Source organism: Colobus angolensis, unplaced genomic scaffold (assembly GCF_000951035.1).
Source record: "Colobus angolensis palliatus isolate OR3802 unplaced genomic scaffold, Cang.pa_1.0 Scaffold39, whole genome shotgun sequence".
NCBI lineage: Eukaryota > Metazoa > Chordata > Mammalia > Primates > Cercopithecidae > Colobus > Colobus angolensis.
The window spans coordinates 923,561-943,283 of NW_012117265.1; the positions used below are offsets into that span (position 1 = coordinate 923,561).

Sequence of the window (19,723 nt, forward strand, 5' to 3'; positions counted from 1 at the left end):
TAGCCAGGATGGTCTCGATCTCCTGACCTCATGATCCGCCCGTCTCGGCCTCCCAAAGTGCTGGGATTACAGGCTTCAGCCACCGCACCTGGCCCAAATATGAACTTTTTAATGAAAATTATTTACTATGCCACCCTTGTGGGAATTGCTTTACTCACTCTACTATTTGCAGTAGGACTATATACTGTAGCACCCTCAGGGTAAAATATCAGACATAGAATCTCAATTACTATAGCATTTTGCTTAATTATTATCCTCATAGCAGGAATAATGGTTACTAGCAGAAAATAACACATGGGCCTTTCCAAACCAGCACCTCTGCTCTCATTAGGTGAGGAATGTTGTTTCTATATCAGCCAATCGGACCTAGTAAAAAGCGCTATAAAAAAAAGTTACAGAAAAAGCTAAGAAAGCTAAGGAGTACCAAAACAAGCAAATAGATTCTTGGTTTGGGAACAAAATCATAGCATGGGTCATCCCATTCCTGGGCCCTCTCCTAATAATATGCCTAATTATGGGACTACTGTTCTTACCCTGCCTAATTAACCTTTTTCAAAGATTTTTTAAACTGACAAGATCATGGCCATTTCACAGAAAACTACCCAAAAACATTTACAGACAGCACTGCTCCTACAGTCAACCCGAAACGAGGGAACTCTCCATCCTCTCATCAGCAGGAAGTAGCCAGAAAGAACATGCCGCCCCTCATCCTTTTTATAACTATAAGGTCTGGATTGATGGCAGGAGCATCACCATCGTGGATAAGCACCTCATTTAAAAATTCACCTTAATCAAAAACTCCCTAAATCCAAAGGGCATCAGCCTAATGGCTAAGGTCAGCGTGACCATAAACCACACATAACATCTCCAACCAAAAACATTCCAGACACCTCCCACAGAGACATGCAACCTCAGGATAACCCCCGTCCTGCCAGAAAGATGTCATCCCCAAGAAAACCACCCCTCTGCCCAGAACATTCCAACCCCACCATAAACTTCTCCCTCACACAGAAACATTCTAAGCTTGTAATAAGCTCCCTCACCCTAAAATCAATATATGCTCTTAGTCTGCAAGGAAAAGTGCTCCTGACTGAAATCAGCCAGAAGCCTCTCTCAGGTCTTTTCTATAATAAACCTGTCTTTGACTATCAAGCAGTGTTTGGTGTTTCTTTCCTCGTTTTTCATTTTTTTAAAGACAGAGTCTCACTTTGTTGCCCAAGCTGGAGTGCAGTGGTGTGATCTCTGCTCACTGCAACCTCCACTTCCCGGGTTCAAGTGATTCTCCTGTCTCAGCTTTCTGAGTAGCTGGGATTACAGGCGCACACTGCCATGCCTGGCTAATTTTTTGTATTTTAGTAGAAACAGGGTATCACCGTGTTGCCCAGGCTGGTCTCAATCTCCTGAGCTCAGGCAGTCTGCCTGCCTTATCCTCGCAAAGTGCTAGGATTATAGGTGTGAGCCACCATACCCAGCCTCTTTCCTCTTTAACTCTTACGCTGGGAAACAGAGAACCTTGTATCCTTGGCTACACAGTCTAGAGTGGAGTGTTCACCTCACTGGGGTGAGGATGTGGGGTGCAGGATCAGAAAACAGGGTTTAAATACCATAGATTCATATTTCTCAAAGAATTTTCAGAGATTCTCTTGAATAGTTTTCCTCACTGGCTGTCTGCCTTTAGGATGACTTCCAGGGGCTTTAAATGGTTGTTTTAAAGTAACTGTCGCAAGTTTCTCCAGGGAGTGGGTTGGTGAAGCTCCTCATACTGTTATGCCATCCTAATGCCTTAAGATTCTGTCCATATCAAAAAATGCCCTGCAGTTTGATGTGATGGCAGTACAGCCTGTAATATCACTTGTAATTTTATTTAAGAACCACATGTTTAAAATTATTTTTTTTCTTTTTTTTTTTTTTTGAGACATGTCTCATTCTGTTGCCCAAGCTGGAGTGCAGTAGCATGATCTCAGCTCACTGCAACCTCTGCCTCACAGGCTCTAAGCCGTCTACCCACCTCAGCCTCCCAAGTAGCTGGGACTACAGGCACATGCCACCACGCCTGGCTAAGTTTTAAATTTTTTGTAGAGATGGGGTTTGGCTATGTTGCCCTGGCTGGTCTCGAACTACTGAGCTCAAGTGATAAAAAAATTTTTTGTTAACGTTTATTTTTTAAAGATTCCTGGGATAGAATACACAAACCCACATCTCACGAACATCAGGAATCATATCACAAAAAATATACATTTCTATTTATTTACCTTATTAATAATTTCAACTTTTATTTTAGATTCAGTGGGTACATGTGCAGGTCTGTCACATGGGAACACTGTGACACCGAGGTTTGGGCTATGGGTGAGCCTGTCATCCTGGCAGTGAGCACAGCACCCAACAGGCAGTCCCTCAGCCCTCACTCTCCACCATCCCTCCCCCTTCAGCAGTCCCCAGTGTCCATTGCTCCCATCTTTATGTGCCTAACGATTTCTTATGGTTTGCAAAAACATACTGCTCACTTCATAAAACTTCTTTAGAGGACTGTAACACAGAGAACTGATTTCCTGTTAAAAATTAATCATCTGATTTATGAACTATTAAAATATAGTTAATGCAAATTTTCTTAATCATTGTTTATAGTCAATGTTAAGATTCAAAAATTCAGCCTGAGGCTGGGCACAGCGACTCATATCTGTGTGGGAGGCTCAGGTCAAAGGATCACTTGAGGCCAGTTCAAGATCAACCTGGGAAACATGGCAAGACCTTGTCTCTATAGAAAAAAAAAAAAAAAAACCCTGTGTGTAAACACATACACACCCACCCACCCAAAACCCAGCCTGAGATTTAGAAGCAGTCTGCCTGAAGGCTCACTCTTAGCATGTCCTTTAGTATTCCTGCCTAGAGGCCTCAGGTTCCCAAAGGTAACAATTTTATTACTTTGTCTGTTCAGCATTTACATAAAAAGTAATTTAAACTATATATTTTTCTTTCCTCACTATAAAAGGCAACATGGTTTACACACTTTGCTTTTTTATTCATTTGAAAATAAACCAGCTTTTTTCATATCCACTGGTGCCTTCCCTAATTTTTATAAAGGATCACAAGATGATAGAAGTTGAGCCAGTTGTGGTGGCTCACATGCCTGCAGTCCCAGCGACCTGGGAGGCTGAGGTGGAAGGATCACTTGATCCCAGGATTTCAAGGCAGCAGTGAACTTATATGCCACTATACTTCCAGCGTGGGCAACAGAGTGAGACCCTGTCTCCCCACAAAAAATTTTTTAATAAATATTTTTTTTAAAAGATGGAAGTTTAGGCCGGGCGCGGTGGCTCAAGCCTGTAATCCCAGCACTTTGGGAGGCCGAGATGGGCGGATCACGAGGTCAGGAGATCGAGACCATCCTGGCTAACATGGTGAAACCCCGTCTCTACTAAAAAATACAAAAAAAACTAGCCGGGCGAGGGGGCGGGCGCCTGTAGTCCCAGCTACTCGGGAGGCTGAGGCAGGAGAATGGCGTGAACCCGGGAGGCGGAGCTTGCAGTGAGCTGAGATCCGGCCACTGCACTCCAGCCCGGGCGACAGAGCAAGACTCCGTCTCAAAAAAAAAAAAAAAAAAAAAAGATGGAAGTTTATGTAGCCAGTTCTCTATTAAACATGAGTATGTTCCCACTCTTTTACTAGTCATTTCTTGCTGAAATCAAGGTGAATAGCAATAGGTACAGTCTAAAAGACTTATAAATCTGTCCCGAACTAAGGCAGTGAACAATGAGAACTGGGAAGGTAGTTAGAAAACATAGCAAAATAAATATTTGAAAGTTGTTTTTCATGCTTAAAGAATGACTTTATTTTTTTGGTAGAGATGGGGATCTCACTAAGTTGCCCAGACTGGTCTTGAACTCCTGGCCTCAAATGATCCTCCTGCTTTGGCCTCCCAAAGTACTGGGATTACAGGCGTGAGCCACCACACCCAGCTGAATTATATTTTTGTAGTGAAATACAGCATACTTACTATAGAATGCATAGGATGTTTTATGTTTAATCATAACTGTAAAATTCTATATACTGGGCACTCAGAATGAACAGACCCTGGGGGCTGTCATATCTCCCAGTGCTGCGTCACCTTGACTTTGTTTCCCTCTTGTCCCCAGAGGTGACCACTGCCCGTAATTTTGTAGATATTCTTTATGGCTATACCATTATTTTTATCACCAAGCAGTGTTTTGCTTAAGTTTGCCTCTTTTGCACTTTCTATGGAAGGAAATAATGGATAGGTGTCTCCCTAGTTTTTGCCCCAGTTGTTTCACACATGCTGGTGTCTGAGGCTTGGGCTACCCAATTTGCTCATCCATTCCAGTATCTATAGGACTCATGATGCTTCAATTTTGTGTTTTGTTCTTATGGAAAATGCTGCTCTAATCATATTTTAAGCCCCTATGTGCCTGTGCACAGTAAATTCTCTATACATTAGAAAAAACATGCTGGGTTGTAGACTCTGAGCAACTTTAAGACTACCACCAAGTCCCAATGGAGTATATGAATTGACCCTCCCACCATTCTTGCATGTGTATTTAGATAATTCCAGTGCTGCCAGTCATGTGGAATAATGTATTTTTACCTATCTAGTGTGTGTGAAATGAGATCACTTTGTGATTTTTTTTTTTTTTTTTGAGACAGCATCTTGCTGTGTCACCCAGGCTGGAGTGCAGTGACGTGATCTCGGCTCACTGCAACCTCTGCCATTTGAATTACCACAGAAATGAATGTTCCTTTGTTTGTATCTTTGGAAGCATTTGGTGTTATATTTTGGAGTTTAGCCATTCTGAGGTGTGTAAATGTTATAGGAATAATGAACAAAAAGAGTTTCGCTTTCTGAAAAACAAGATGAGACCTTCCTAACATACCTTAAATATTTTCAACTAGAGAGAGGGAGCAGAGCTAGATAGCGGAATAGAAAGCTCCCCTGATCATCCCCCTGCAAGGACACCAAATTAGCAACTATCACACAGAAAACAACACCTTCATAAGAACCACAAATCAGGTAACACTTACAGTACCTGGTTTTAACTTCATGTCGCTGAAAGAGGCACTGAAGCGATTTAAAAAACAGTCCTGAATCGCCAACAGACCCTTCTCCCACCCCCAGCAGCAGCGGCATCATGCTGACAGCATCTTTAGGTGCTGTGGGAGGGAGAACACAGCAATTGTGAGGCACTGAACTCAGTGCTGTCCTGTTACAGCAGAAAGGAAAACCAGACCAAATTCAGCTGATACCTGCCCATGGAGGGGACATTTAAACCAGCCTTAGCCAGGGAGGAATTGCTGATCTGAACTTAAGTGCCTGCAAACCTCATCACGGAGGGCTGCAGCACTCTCTCTCCCCAAGTCAAGTTGAAAGGCAGTCTAGCCCATAAGGACTGCAACTCTTAGGTGAGTCCTAGTGCTGAATTAGGCCCAGAGACAGTGAACTGACAGGGGGCAGGGAGGGGTGGTGACATATGGCATCATCCCTCCCTTAACCCCAGGCTGCACAGCTCTCAGCTCCCACAGAGACCCTTCCACCTGAGGAAGGAGACAGTGTCAGGGGCCTGTGTCTTAATCTCAGATACCAGTCCCGCCACTAGGACAGGGCGCTGGTCAGAATCAGGAGGCCCCTGTTCCAGGGCCTAGCTCCCAGACAGTTCTAGACACACCTTGGGCCAGAAGGGAACCTGCTGCCTTGAAGGGATGGGCCCAGTCCTGCCAGCATTCATCACCTGTTAATTGAAGAGCCCTTGGACCCTGAATAACCAGCAGCGATATCCAGGTACTACATCAAGGGCCTTTGGAGAGCCTGAGACTTGCTGGCTTCAGGTGAGACTCAGCACATAACCAGTTGTGGTGGCTACAGAGGAAAACTCCTTCCGCTTGAGAAAAGCAGAGGGAAAAGTAAGGGGACTTTGTCTTGCACCTTAGGCACCAGCACGGCCACAGAGGGACAGAGCACCAAGCAGGCTCTTGGGGCCCCTGATTCTAGAACCTGACTCTTCAACAGCATTTCTGGACCTGTCCTGGGCTAGAGAGGAGCCCACTGCCCTGAAGAGGCAGCATTCATGACAAGCTAACTTAAGAGACCTTTGGCGCTCCAGGAACATCAGCAGTAGCAGTACTCTGAGAGAACTCCTTGTGACTTGGGGCGGTGGCTATGGGGTGAGGCTCCTCTGCCTTTCCAGGGAAGAACTTGTATAGTTTGAGTGCCAGCTCAGCCAAGCTGCAATACAACAGGACACAAGGTAGACTTTTAAGGTGTTTTTACTCTAATCCCTGACTACTGGACAGCACTTCTGAACTCACCTGGGCCTTGGGGGACCTCATCACCCTGAAAGGAAGGCCTGGCTGGTTTTGCCATCTGCCGATTGTAGACCCCAGGGGCCTTTAGTGAACACAGGCAGTAGCCAGGGAGTGGTTACAGCAGGCCTTGGGCAAGACACAGCACTGGCTTCAGGTCTGACCCAATGCAGTCATAGTGGTGGTGGCCACAGGGAGGCTGGTGTCATTCCGCCCTCAACCTTGGGTGGCTCAGAACAGAGAGAGAGAGAAACTATGTTTGGGAGAACATAAGGAAAGAGAACAAGAATCTGCCTGGTAATCCAGAGAATTCTCCCAGATTTTGTCTAAGATCATCAAGGCAGCACCTCTATGAGTCTACAAGAACCACAGCATACTGGGTTTGGGCTGCCCCCTAAAGCAGATATAACTTAGATATCTGGAAAGTCTTCCCTAAGAAGGATAGCTACAAATAAGCCCAGACAGTGAAGACTACAATAAATACCTAACCCTTCAATGCCCAGACACCAAAGAGCATCTCCTAACATTAACACCATCCAGGAAAACATAACCTCACCAAAAGAACTAAATAAGGCACCACGGACCAATCCTGGAGAAACAGATATGTGACTTTTCAGACAGAATTCAAAATAGTTATGCTGAGGAAACTTAAAGAAATTCAAGATAACACAGAAAAGGAATTTAGAATTCTATCAGATAAATTTAACATAGAGATTGAAATAATTAAAAATTGAGCAGAAATTCTAGAGCTGAAAAATGCAACTGGCTTACTAAAGACTGCATCAGACTCCTTTAATAGTAGAATTGATCAAACAAGAAAGAATTAGCTTGAAGACAGGTTATTTGGAAATATACAGTCAGGAGACAAAAGAAAAAAGAGTAAGAAACAGGCCGGGCGCGGTGGCTCAAGCCTGTAATCCCAGCACTTTGGGAGGCCGAGATGGGCGGATCACGAGGTCAGGAGATCGAGACCATCCTGGCTAACACAGTGAAACCCCGTCTCTACTAAAAAATACAAAAAACGAGCTGGGCGAGGTGGCGGGCGCCTGTAGTCCCAGCTACTCGGGAGGCTGAGGCAGGAGAATGGCGTAAACCCGGGAGGCAGGGCTTGCAGTGAGCTGAGATTGTGCCACTGCACTCCAGCCTGGGCGACAGAGCGAGACTCCGTCTCAAAAAAAAAAAAAAAAAAAAAAAAAGAGTAAGAAACAAGCACACCTACAGGATCTAGAAGATAACCTCAAAAGGGCAAATCTAAGAGTTAACTAAAGAAGAAGTAGAAAAAAGGTTGTAGAAAGTTTATTCCAAGTGATAACAGAGAACTTCCCATCAGTATCCAAGTACAAGAAGGTTATAGACCACCAAGCAGATTTAACCCAAAGAAGACTACCTCAAGGCATTTCATAATCAAACTCCCACAGTTCAAGGATAAAGAAAGGATCCTAAAAAGCAGAAAGAGAAAAGAAATAACATATAATGGAGCTCCAATACATCTGGCAGCAGATTTTTCAGTGGAAACTTTACAGGCCAGGAGAGAGTGGCAATACATATTTAAAGTGCTGAAGGAAAGAACTTTTACCCTAGAATAGTGTATCTGGTGAAAATATCCTTCAAGCCTGAAGGAGAAATAAAGACTTTCCCAGATAAAAGCTGAGGAATTTCATCAATACCAGACCAGTCCTACAAGAAATGCTAAAGGGAGCACTTCAATCAGAAAGAAAAGGACATTAATGAACAATAAATAATCACCTGAAGATTCAAAACTCACTAGTAATAGTAAACAGGAAAATACAGAATATTGTAACATTGTAACTGTGCTATGTAAACTACTCTTTTTTTTTTTTTTAGACAGAGTCTCGCTCTGTTGAAAGGTGCGATCTTGGCTCACTGCAACCTCCAACTCCCTGGTTTAAATGATTCTCCTGCCTCAGCCTCCCAAGTAGGTGGGATTACAGGCATGCAGCACCATGCCCAGAAAATTTTTGTATATTTAGTAGAAATGGGGTTTCACCATGTTGGCCAGGATAGTATCGATCTCCTGATCTCGTGATCCACCCACCTTGGCCTCCCAAAGTGCCAGGATTACAGGCATGAGCCACTGCATCCGGCCTGTAAACTACTTCTATCCTAAGTAGAAAGACTTAAACAGTGAACCACTCAAAAATAATAAACATAATTTTTCAAGGCATAGTACAATAAGATATAAATAGAAACAACTAAAAGTTAAAAAGGGGGTGAACAGGCCAGGCGTGGTGGCTCACGCCTGTAATCCCAGCACTTTGGGAGGCCAAGGTGGGTGGATCATGAGGTCAGGAGATCGAGACCACCCTGGCTAACATGGTGAAACCCCGTCTCTACTAAAAATACAAAAAATTAGCTGGGCGTGGTGGTGGACACCTGTAGTCCCAGCTACTCAGGAGGCTGAAGCAGGAGAATGGTGTGAACTCGGGAGGCAGAGTTTGCAGTGAGCCGAGATCGTGCCACTGCATTCCAGCTTGGGCGACAGTGAGAGACTCCGTTAAGAAAAAAAAAAGGGGGGGGGGGGCGGTGAACCAAGTTGTAGAGTTTTTATTTTCTTTTTGCTTGTTTATGCAAATGGTGTTATCAGTTCAAAACAACAGGTTAAAAGATAGTATTTACAAGCTTCATGGTAACCTTACACCGAAGAAACAATGGATACACAAAAAATAAAAAGACATTGAATCTTATCACCACAGAAAATCACCTTTACTAGAAGAAGAAAGGAAAAGAGGAAGAGAAGACCACTAAACAACCAGAAAACAACAAAATGGCAGGAGTAAGTCCTTATTTATCAATAATAATATAAATGGACTAAACTCTCCAATCCAAAGACACAAACCGGCTGAATGGATGAAAAAATGAAACCTATTGATATGCTGCCTATAAGAAATACACTTCACCTATAAAGACACACATAGACTGAAAATAAAGGGATGAAAAAAGATATTCCATGCTAATGGAACCAAAAAAGAGCAGTAGTTGCTATACTTATATCAGAAAAAATAGATTTCAAGTCAAAAACTGTAAGAAGAAACAAAGAAGGTCACTATATAATAATAAAGGGTCAGTTCAGCAAGAGGATATAACAGTTATAAATATATATGCAACCCAACACTGGAGCACCCAGATATAAAAAGGAAATATTATTAAAGCTAAAGAAAGAGAAAGGCCCTGATACAGTAACAGCTGGATACTTCAACACCCCGCTTTCAGACTTAGATCTTCCAGGCAGGAAATCAATGAAGAAACATCAGATTTAATCTGCACTACAGATCAAATGGACCTAACAGATATGTACAGAACATTTCATCCAAAAGCTGCAGAATATACATTGTTTTCCTCAGCACATGGATCATTCTCAAGGATAGGCCATATGTGGGTCACAAAATGAGTTTTAAAACATTCAAAAAGGCCAGGCACAGTGGCTCACACCTGTAATCCCAGCACTTTGGGAGGCCGAGGTGGGCAGATCACAAGGTCAAGAGACTGAGACCATCCTGGCCAACATAGTGCAACCCTATCTCTACTAAAAAATGCAAGAATTAGTTGGGCATGGTGGCATGAGCCTGTAGTCCCAGCTACTCGGGAGGTTGAGGCAGGAGAATCACTTGAACCCGGGAGGCGGAGTTCACAGTGAGTCGAGATTGCGCCACTACACTCCAGCCTGGTGAGAGAGCGAGACTCCGTCTAAAAATAAATAAATATTAAAAATTTTTAAAAATACTGAAATAGGCCAGGCGCGGTGGCTCAAGCCTGTAATCCCAGCACTTTGGGAGGCCGAGACGGGTGGATCACGAGGTCAGGAGATCGAGACCATCCTGGCTAACACGGTGAAACCCCGTCTCTACTAAAACATACAAAAAATTAGCTGGGCGAGATGGCGGGCGCCTGTAGTCCCAGCTACTCGGGAGGCTGAGGCAGAAGAATGGCGTGAACCTGGGAGGCGGAGCTTGCAGTGAGCTGAGATTCGGCCACTGCACTCCAGCCCAGGCGATAGAGCGAGACTCCGTCTCAAAAAAAAAAATAAAAAAATAAAAAAATAAAAAACTGAAATAATATCAAGCATCTTCTCTGACCACAATGGAATAAAACTAGAAATAAATAATGAGGAATTTTGGAAACTATACCAATACATGGAAATCAAACAATATGCTCCTGAATGACCAGTAGGTCAATGAAGAAATTAAGAAAATGGAACAACTTCTTGAAACAAATGATGATGGCAACTCAACATACGAAAATCTATGGGATACAGCAAAAGCAGTACTAAGAGGGAAGTTTATAGCTACAACATGCCTATGTCAAAAAGAGGAAGAACTTGAAACAATCTAACAATGCATCTTAAAGATCTAGAAAACAAAAGCAAACCAAACCCAAAATTGGTAGAAGAAAAGAAATAATAAAGATTAGAGCAGAAGTAAATGAAAATACAAAAGACCAATTTTTTTTTTTTTCACACGGACTCTCACTCTGTCGCCCATGCTGGAATGCAGTGGTGCAATCTCAGCTCACTGCAATTTCCGCCTCCCAGGTCCCAGTTCAAGCAATTCTCCTGCCTCAGTCTCCCTAGTAGCTGGGATTACAGGAACGCACCACCACATGCAGCTAATTTTTGTATTTTTAGTAGAGACGGGATTTCACTATGTTAGCCAGGCTAGTCTTGAACTCCTGACCTCGTAATCCACCCACCTCAGCCTCCTAAAGTGCTGGGATTATAGGCGTGAGCTACTGCGCCCGGCCAAAACATCAATTTTTTAAGTTAAACAAAATTGACAAACGTTTAGCCAGACAAAATAAGATAAAAAAGAGAGTCTAGATAAATCAGAAATGAAAGACAAATGATATTGCAAAAATTCAAAGCATTAGTGGCTACTATGAGTAACTATATGCCAATAAATTGGAAAATCTAGAAAAAATGTAAAAAATTCCTAGATACATACAACCTACTGAGATTGAATCAGGAAGAAATCCAAAACCTGAACAGACCAATAACAAGTAACAAGACTGAAGCCATAATAAAAAGTCTCCCAGTAAGGAAAAACTCAGAACCCAATGACTTCACTGCTAAATTCTACCAAGCATTTAAAGAATACCAATCCTACTCAAACTATTTATAGGGAATATTTCCAAACTCAATCCACAAGGCCACTATTACCTTGATACCAAAACCAAAGGCACATCAAAAAAACCAAAACTATAGGCCAATATCACTGATGAATATTGATGTAAAAATCCTCAACAAAATACTAACCAAATTCAACAACACATCAGAAAGAGCATTCATCATGACCAACTGGGATTTATCTCTGGGATGCAAGCATCAACCTATGCAGATGAACCAATGCGATACACTCCGTGACCAGAATGATGGATAAAAACCATATGATCATTTCAACCGATCCTGAAAAAGCATTTGATAAAATTCAAAATCCCTTCATAATAAAAACCCTCAAAAAAGTGTGTATAGAAGGAACATGCCTCAACATAATCAAAACCATATATGACAGACTCACAGCTAGTAGCATACTGAATGGGGGAAAACTGAAAGCGTTTTCTCTAAGATCTGGAACACAAAAAGGATGCCCACTGTCACACTGTCATTGAACATGGTATCAGAAGTCCCAGCTAAAGCAATCGGACAAGAGGAAAATACAAAGGGCATCCAAATTGGAAAGGAAGACGTCAAATTATCTGTTTGCTGATTACATGATATTATATTTGGAAAAAACCTAAAGACTTCACAAGAAAACAATTAGAACGAATAAACAAATTCACTAAAGTTGCAAGATATAAAATCAACATACAAAACTAGTAGCATTTCTATGTCAACAGTGAACAATGTGAAAAAGAAATAAAAAATTAATCCCATTTACAACAGCTCCATGTAAAATTAAATTTTACCGAGAAACCAACTTAACCAAATAAGTGAAAGATCTCTATAATGAAAACTATAAAACACTGGGGAAAGAAATTCAAGGGGACACCAAAAAAAATGGAAAGATATTCCATGTTCATGGATTACAAGAATCAACAGTGTTAAAATGTCCATATTACTACCTAAAGCAATCTACGGATTCAATGCAATCCCTCTCAAAATACCAAGGACATTCTTCACAGAAATAGAAAAAAAAAAAAAATCCTAAAATGTATATGGCACCTTAAAAGACAGAGAATAGCCAAAATTATCCTAAACCAAAATAACAAAACTGGAAGAATCACATTACCTGACTTCAAATTACACTACAGAGCTATAGTAACCACAACAGCATGGTACTGGCATGAAAGGAGACACACAGACCAATGGAACAGAAGAGAACCCAAAAATAAATCCATACACCCACATTGAACTCATTTTTGACAAAGGTGCCAAGAACATACACTGGGGAAAGGCCAGTCTTTTCAGCAAATGGTGCTAAGAAAACTGGATATCCATATAGAGAAGAATGAAGCTAGATCCCTATCTCTCACCATATACAAAAATCGAAATGGATTAAAGACTTAGATATAAGACCTCTAACTATAAAACTATTACAAGAAAACACTGGGCAAAATCTCCAGGACATTGGTCTAGGCAAAGATTTATTGGACATACATCACAAGCACAGGCAACCAAAGCAAAAATGGACAAATGGTATCACTTCAAGTTACGAAAGCTTCTGCACAGCAAAAGATACAATCAATAAAGTGAATGTACAATCCACAGAATGGGAGAAAATATTTATTTGCAAACTACCTCTCTGACAAGGGGTTAATAACCAGAATACATACGGAGCTCAAACAACTCTATAGGAAGAAAACCTAATAATCTGGTCAAAAAATGGGCAAAAGATTTGAATAGACATTTCTCAAAAGAAGACATACAAATGGCAAACAGGCATATGAAAAGCAACATAGCAAGACCCTGTGTCTACAACATATACAAAAATGTCTACAAAATATACAAAAATTTGCCAGATGTGGTGGCATGCACCTGTAGTCCCAGCTACTTGAGAAGGTGAGGTGGGAGGATTGCTTGAGCCCAGGAGTTTGGAGGCTACATTGAGTTATGATCATGCCACTGCACTCCAGCCTGGGCAATACAGCAAGACTCCCTCTGTATTTTTTAAAAACTTCTCAACCATGATCAAGTGAGATTTATCTCCAGAATGCAAACAGTTCATCCTATGAAAATCTGTCAAAATAATATACCACATTAGCCAAATGATGGGAAAAATCACAGTAATCTCAATTGATACAGAAAAGGCATTTGACAAAATTCAAGACCCATTTCATGATAAACAACAAACTAGGAATGGGAGGAAACTAGGTCAATATAATAAAGCCATATATGAAGAATCTATAAGACTATTATACTTAATGGTGAAATACAAAAATGGTGATCTTTTCCCCTAGGATCAGAAACAAGATAGGATAACTGCTTTCAACACTTCCATTCAACGTAGTACTGGAAGAGCTAGTCAGAGGAATTAGGTAAGAAAAAGAAAAAGCATCCAGCTGGGCACAGTGGCTCATGTCTGTAATCCTAGCACTTTAGGAGGCCAAGGCGGGTGGATCACCTGAGGCCAGGAGCTCAAGACCAGCCTGCCCAACATGGTGAAATCCCGTTTCTACTAAAATATAAAAACTACCTGAGCATGATGGTAGGTGCCTGTAATCCCAGGTACTTGGGAGGCTGAGACAGGAGAATTGCTTGAACCCTGGAGACGGTGGTTGCAGTGAGCCAAGATTGCGCCACTGCACTCCAGCCTGGGTGGCTGAGCGAGATGCCGTCTCAGGAAGGAAAAAAAAAAAAAAAAAGGCATCCAAATGGACAAGGAAGATATAAAATTATGTTGGCAGATGATGTAATCCTATGTGTAGAAAACCTTAAAGATTACACACACATATATATACACAAAAACTGAACTCATGAATGAATTCAGCAAAGTTGCAGGGTACAAAATTAACATTTAAAATTACATTTCTTTTTTTTTTTTGAGACGGAGTCTTGCTCTGTCACCCAGGCTGGAATGCAATGGTGCGATCTTGGTTCACTGCAACTTCCACCTCCCAGGTTCAAGCGATTCTCCTGCCTCAGCCTCCTGAGTAGCTGGGATTACAGGCGCCCACCACCAGGCCCGGATAATTTTTGTATTTTTTCGTAGAGACAGGGTTTCACCATGTTGGTCAGGCTGGTCTCAAACCCCTGACCTCATGATCCACCTGCCTCAGCTCCCAAAGTGCTGGGATTACAGGCGTGAGCTACTGCACCTGGCCTAAAATTACATTTCAATACAATAACAGTGAATAATCTGAAGAGGAAATTAAGAAAACAATTACATTAGTAATAACATCAAAAAGAATAAAACAGGCCAAGCAGTGACTCACACCTACAATCTCAGCACTTTGGAAGGCCAAGGCAGGAGGATCGCTTGAGCCCAGAAGTTCAAAACAAGCCTAAGCAACAAAGTGAGACCTCATACTACAAAAAAATCAAAAAATTGGCTGGATGTGCTGGCCTGCGCCTGTACTTCCAGCTCTGGGAGGCTGGGATGGGAGGACCACTTAAGCCCAGGAGATCAACACTGCAGTGAGCCATGATTGCAACACTGCACTACCACCTGGTGACAGAATGAGACCCTGTCTCAAAAAAACAAAAACAAAAACAAAAAAACAGCTAGCTATGGTGACACAGACATTGTAGTCCCAGCTACTGAAGATCCTGAGATGGGAGAATAGCTTGAGCCCAGGAGTTTGAGACCAACCTGGACAAAACAGTAAGACGCCATGCCAAAAAATTAACCAAAAAAGCAAAAGACTTGTATACTGAAAGCTATAAAACATTACTGAAAGAAATTAAAGCTATAAATAAATGGAAAGACATTCTGTGTTCATAGTTTAAAATACTTAATCTTGTTAGGTGTCAATATATTACCTGCAAATGCTCTACAAATTCAAAGTAATCATTATCAAAATGCCCATGACATTTTTTCTAGAAACAGAAACACTCATCCTAAAATTAACAGGAAATCTCAAAGGACCCCAGATAGCCAAAACAATCTTGAAAAAGAACAACAGGCTGGGCACGGTGGCTCACACCTGTAATCCCTGGACTTTGGGAGGCCAAGGTGGGCGGATCACCTGAGGTCAGGAGTTCGAGACCAGCCTGGCCAACATGATGAAACCCCATCAATACTAAAAACACAAAAAATTAGCTGGGTGTGGTGGTGCATGCCTGTAATCCCAGCTACTCAGGAGGCTGAGGCAGGAGAATCGACTGAACCTGGGAGGCGGAAGGTGCAGTGACCCGAGATCACACCACTGTACTCCAGCCTGTGCAACAAGAGCAAAACTCCATCTCAAGGAAAAGAACAACAAAGCTGGAAGCCTCACTCTTCCTAGCTTCAAAACTTAACTCTAAGTTTCGGCCAGGTGTGGTGGCTCACGCCTGTAATCCCAGCACTTTGGGAGGCTGAGGTGCGCAGATCACCTGAGGTCGGGAGTTCGAGACCAGCCTTACCAACAAGGAGAAACCCCGTCTCTACTAAAAATACAAAAAAATTAGCCGGGCACGGTGGGCCATGCTTGTAATCCCAGCTACTCGGGAGGCTGAGGCAGAAGAATTGCTTGAACCTGGGAGGCGGAGGTTGCGGTGAGCCGAGATCGAGCCATTGCACACACACAAAATTAGCTGGGTGTGGTGGCACATGCCTATAATCCTAGCTACTCAGGAGGCTGAGGCAGAATAGACTGAACCTGGGAGGCGGAGGTTGCAGTGACCCGAGATCACACCACTGCACTCCAGCCTATGCAACAAGAGCAAAACTCCATCTCAAAAAAAAGAAAAAAGAAAAAGAGAACAACAAAGTTGGGAGCCTCACTCTTTCTAGTTTCAAAACTTACTCTAAGTTTCAGTAATCAAAATAGTGTGGTGTTGACATGACATAAAGGCAGACATATAGAGCAATGGAGGCCGGGTACACTGGCTCACGCCTGTAATCCCAGCACTTTGGGAGACCAAGGTGGGCAGATTATTAGGTCAGGAGTTCAAGACCAGCCTGGCCAACATAGTGAAACTCTGTCTCTACTAAAACTGCAAAAAAATTAGCCAGGCATGGTGGTGGGCACCTGTAATCTCAGCTACTTGGGAGGCTGAGGCAAGGAGAATCACTTGAACCTAGGAGGCAGAGGTTGCAGTGAGCCAAGATCGCGCCACTACACTCCAGCCCGGGCAACAGTGCGAGACTTCATCTCAAAAAAGAAAAAACAAGACAAAACAGAGCAAAGGAGTAGAATAGAGACTTCGGAGAGATACCCTTAATTTAAATCAGACTTAAGCCCACAGTCCTGAAACCCTCTAAAGCAACAACTGCCATGAGGGAGGCCCATAACCATGATGACACTGATTTGAGGCTCTCTAGGGGACGAAGGATACAAATATAAGTAGGGTACACAGAACACCCCTCTCCCCCACCCTGGAATCACCAAAAGAAAAAAGAAAAAAATTGAGACAAAGGTCCATAATTTGTTCAAATTAGAAATCCAAAGATGCGAGTCTCGCTGTGTCGCCCAGTCTGGAGTGCAGTGGCATGACCTCGGCTCGTTGCAACCTCTGCCTCCCACATCTACCCCATTTTATGATCAGGATGAGCATCCAATTCAAAATACGCACTAATTGGCACACTCCGAGCGGTAGCCCAGACAATCCTATAGAAGCTGACTTAGCCATTATTCTCCTGTCACTTTTCTTGATAGGTGGGTCACTTTATCAACTCTTATTATCACACAAGAATTTGGATAATTAATTCTACCATCATGACCCCTGGCCATAGTAGGATTCATTTCAATGCTAGCAGAAACCAACTGAACCCCATTTGACTTAACACAAAACAAATCAGAACTAGTCTTGGCCTTCAATGTCTACTATCCCTATTTTTCATAGCAAAATACACTACTATAATAAATGCCCTAACTACTACTATTGTCCTAGGAACATTACCTATCTTCACACTAGAAACATACACAATTTTAGCCGGGCACGGTGGCTCGTGCCTGTAATCCCAGCACTTTGGGAGGCCGAGGTGGGCAGATCACTTGAGGCCAGAAGTTCAAGACCAGCCTGGTCAAAATGGAGAACCCTCATCGCTACTAAAAATATAAAAATTGGCCGGGCGTAGTGGCATGCACCTGTAGTCCCAGCTACCCGAGAGGCTGAAGCAGGAGAATTGCTTGAACCCAGGAGGCTCGGAGGCTGGAGTGAGCTGAGATTGCACCACTGTACTCCAGCCTGGGCAACAGATTGAGCCTCCATCTCCAAACAAAAACAAAAACAAAAAACAAAAACAAAAAGAAATATACACAATTTTGTTATTAAAATACTTCTATTAACAATTTTATTATTATGAATTCAGGTATCATACTCACGATTTTGGTACGATCAACTTACGCATCTTCTGTGAAAAAACTATTTACCTCATATATGAGCCCTATGCATATGACATACCTCAATGCCCAAGCTGAGCAGTGGCTCACGCCTGTAATCTCAGCACTCTGGGAGGCCAAGCTGGGCAGATCACTTGAGGTCAGGTGTTCCAGACCAGCCTGGCCAACATGGTGAAACCCCGTCTCTACTAAAATTATAAAAATTAGCCAAGGATGGTGGCCTGAGTCTGTAATCCCAGCTATTCGGGAGGCTGAGGCAGGCAAATCACTTGAACCCTGGATGCAGAGGCTACAGTGAGCTGAGATGGTGCCACTGCACTCCAGCTTGATAGAGCGAGACTCTGTCTCCAAAAAAAAAAAAAAAAAAAAAAAAATCGGCCAGGTGCATTGGCTCACACCCATAATCCCAGCACTTTGAGAGGAGGCAGGTGAATCACCTGAGGTCAGGAGTCCGAGACTAGCTTGGCCAATATGGTGAAACCTCGTCTCTACTAATAATACAAAAAAATTAGCTGGGCGTGACGGCGCACGCCTATAATCTCAGCTACTTGGGAGGGTGAGGCAGGAGAATCACTTGAACCCAGGAGGCAGAGGTTGCAGTGAGCTGAGATGGCGCCACTGCACTCCAGCCTGGGCAAAGAGAGAAACTCCGTCTCAAAAATAAATAAATAAATAAATAAATAGGCCGGGCACTGCGGCTCACACCTGTAATCCCAGCACTTTGGGAGGCCGAGGTGGGTGGATCACAAGATCAGGAGATTGAGACCATCCTGGCTAACACGGTGAAACCCCGTCTCTACTAAAAATACAAAAAAAATTAGCCAGGCATGGTTGCAGGCACCTGTAGTCCCAGCTACTCAGGAGGCTGAGGCAGGAGAATGGCCTGAACCTGGGGAGCAGAGCTTGCAGTGAGCTGAGATTGCACCACTGCACTCCAGCCTGGGCGACAGAGCGAGACTCCATCTCAAAATAAATTAAATAAATAAAAGATAAATCAATGCCCATCCTAATATTTAGTATCCCACCACAAACATAAACAATATGTATGATAAAACAGTTACTTTAATCGAGTAAATCAGTAAGCCATAGAGGTTTAAACCCTCTTATTACTAGTATTGTTAAAAAAAAAAACAAAAAACCGAGAGAGAGAGACATGGGGTCACACTAGGTTCCCCAGGCTAAGAGTTTAAGAGGTCAAGGGATACCTCCCTTCCTTCCTTCCTTCCTTTTTCTTTCCTTCTGTTTGGACCTCATGCCGGAAAATTGGTCGCGATTGTAGATGTTACTGATCAGAAGAGGGCTTTGGTCGATTGGCCTTGCACTCAAGTGAGGAGACAGGTCATGCCTTTCAAGTGCATGCAGTTCTCACTGATTTCATCCTCAAGTTTCCACACACTGCCTGCCAGAAGTATGTCCGACAAGCCTGGCAGAAGGCAGACATCAATACAAAATGGACAGCCACACGATGGGCCAAGAAGATTGAAGCCAGAGAAAGGAAAGCCAAGATGACAGATTTTGATCGTTTTAAAGTTATGAAGGCAAAGAAAATGAGGAACACAATAATCAAGAATGAAGTTAAGAAGCTTCAAAAGGCAGCTCTCCTGAAAGCTTCTCCCAAAAAAGCACCTGGTACTAAGGGTACTGCAGCTGCTGCTGCTGCAGCTGCTGCTGAAGTTCCAGCAAAAAAGATGACCACTGCGAGTAAGAAGGTTCCTGCCCAGAAAGCCACAGGCCAGAAGGCTGCGCCTGCTCCAAAAGCTCAGAAGGGTCAAAAAGCTCCAGCCCAGAAAGCACCTGCTCCAAAGGCATCTGGCAAGAAAGCATAAGTGGCAATCAAAAAAAGTAATAAAGATTCTTTTTGACATGTTGGCAAATGTATTTAAGCCTTTGGATTTAAAGCCTGTTGAGGCTAGAGTTAGGAGGCAGATTGATAATAGGATTATAATAAATATTAAATAATCAGTTCCTTAAAATA

At 42.8% G+C, this 19,723-nt stretch overlaps 1 pseudogene across 1 annotated transcript; it reads left to right on the forward strand.

Moving 5' to 3' along the window:
• The first annotated feature begins 17,468 nt into the window (after nt 1–17,468).
• Nucleotides 17,469–19,617, forward strand: LOC105520817 (annotated as a pseudogene). Its single transcript, XR_001003186.1, has 2 exons — nt 17,469–17,478; nt 18,977–19,617. The product of XR_001003186.1 is annotated as a 60S ribosomal protein L14-like (transcript).
• Nucleotides 19,618–19,723: the final 106 nt, after the last annotated feature.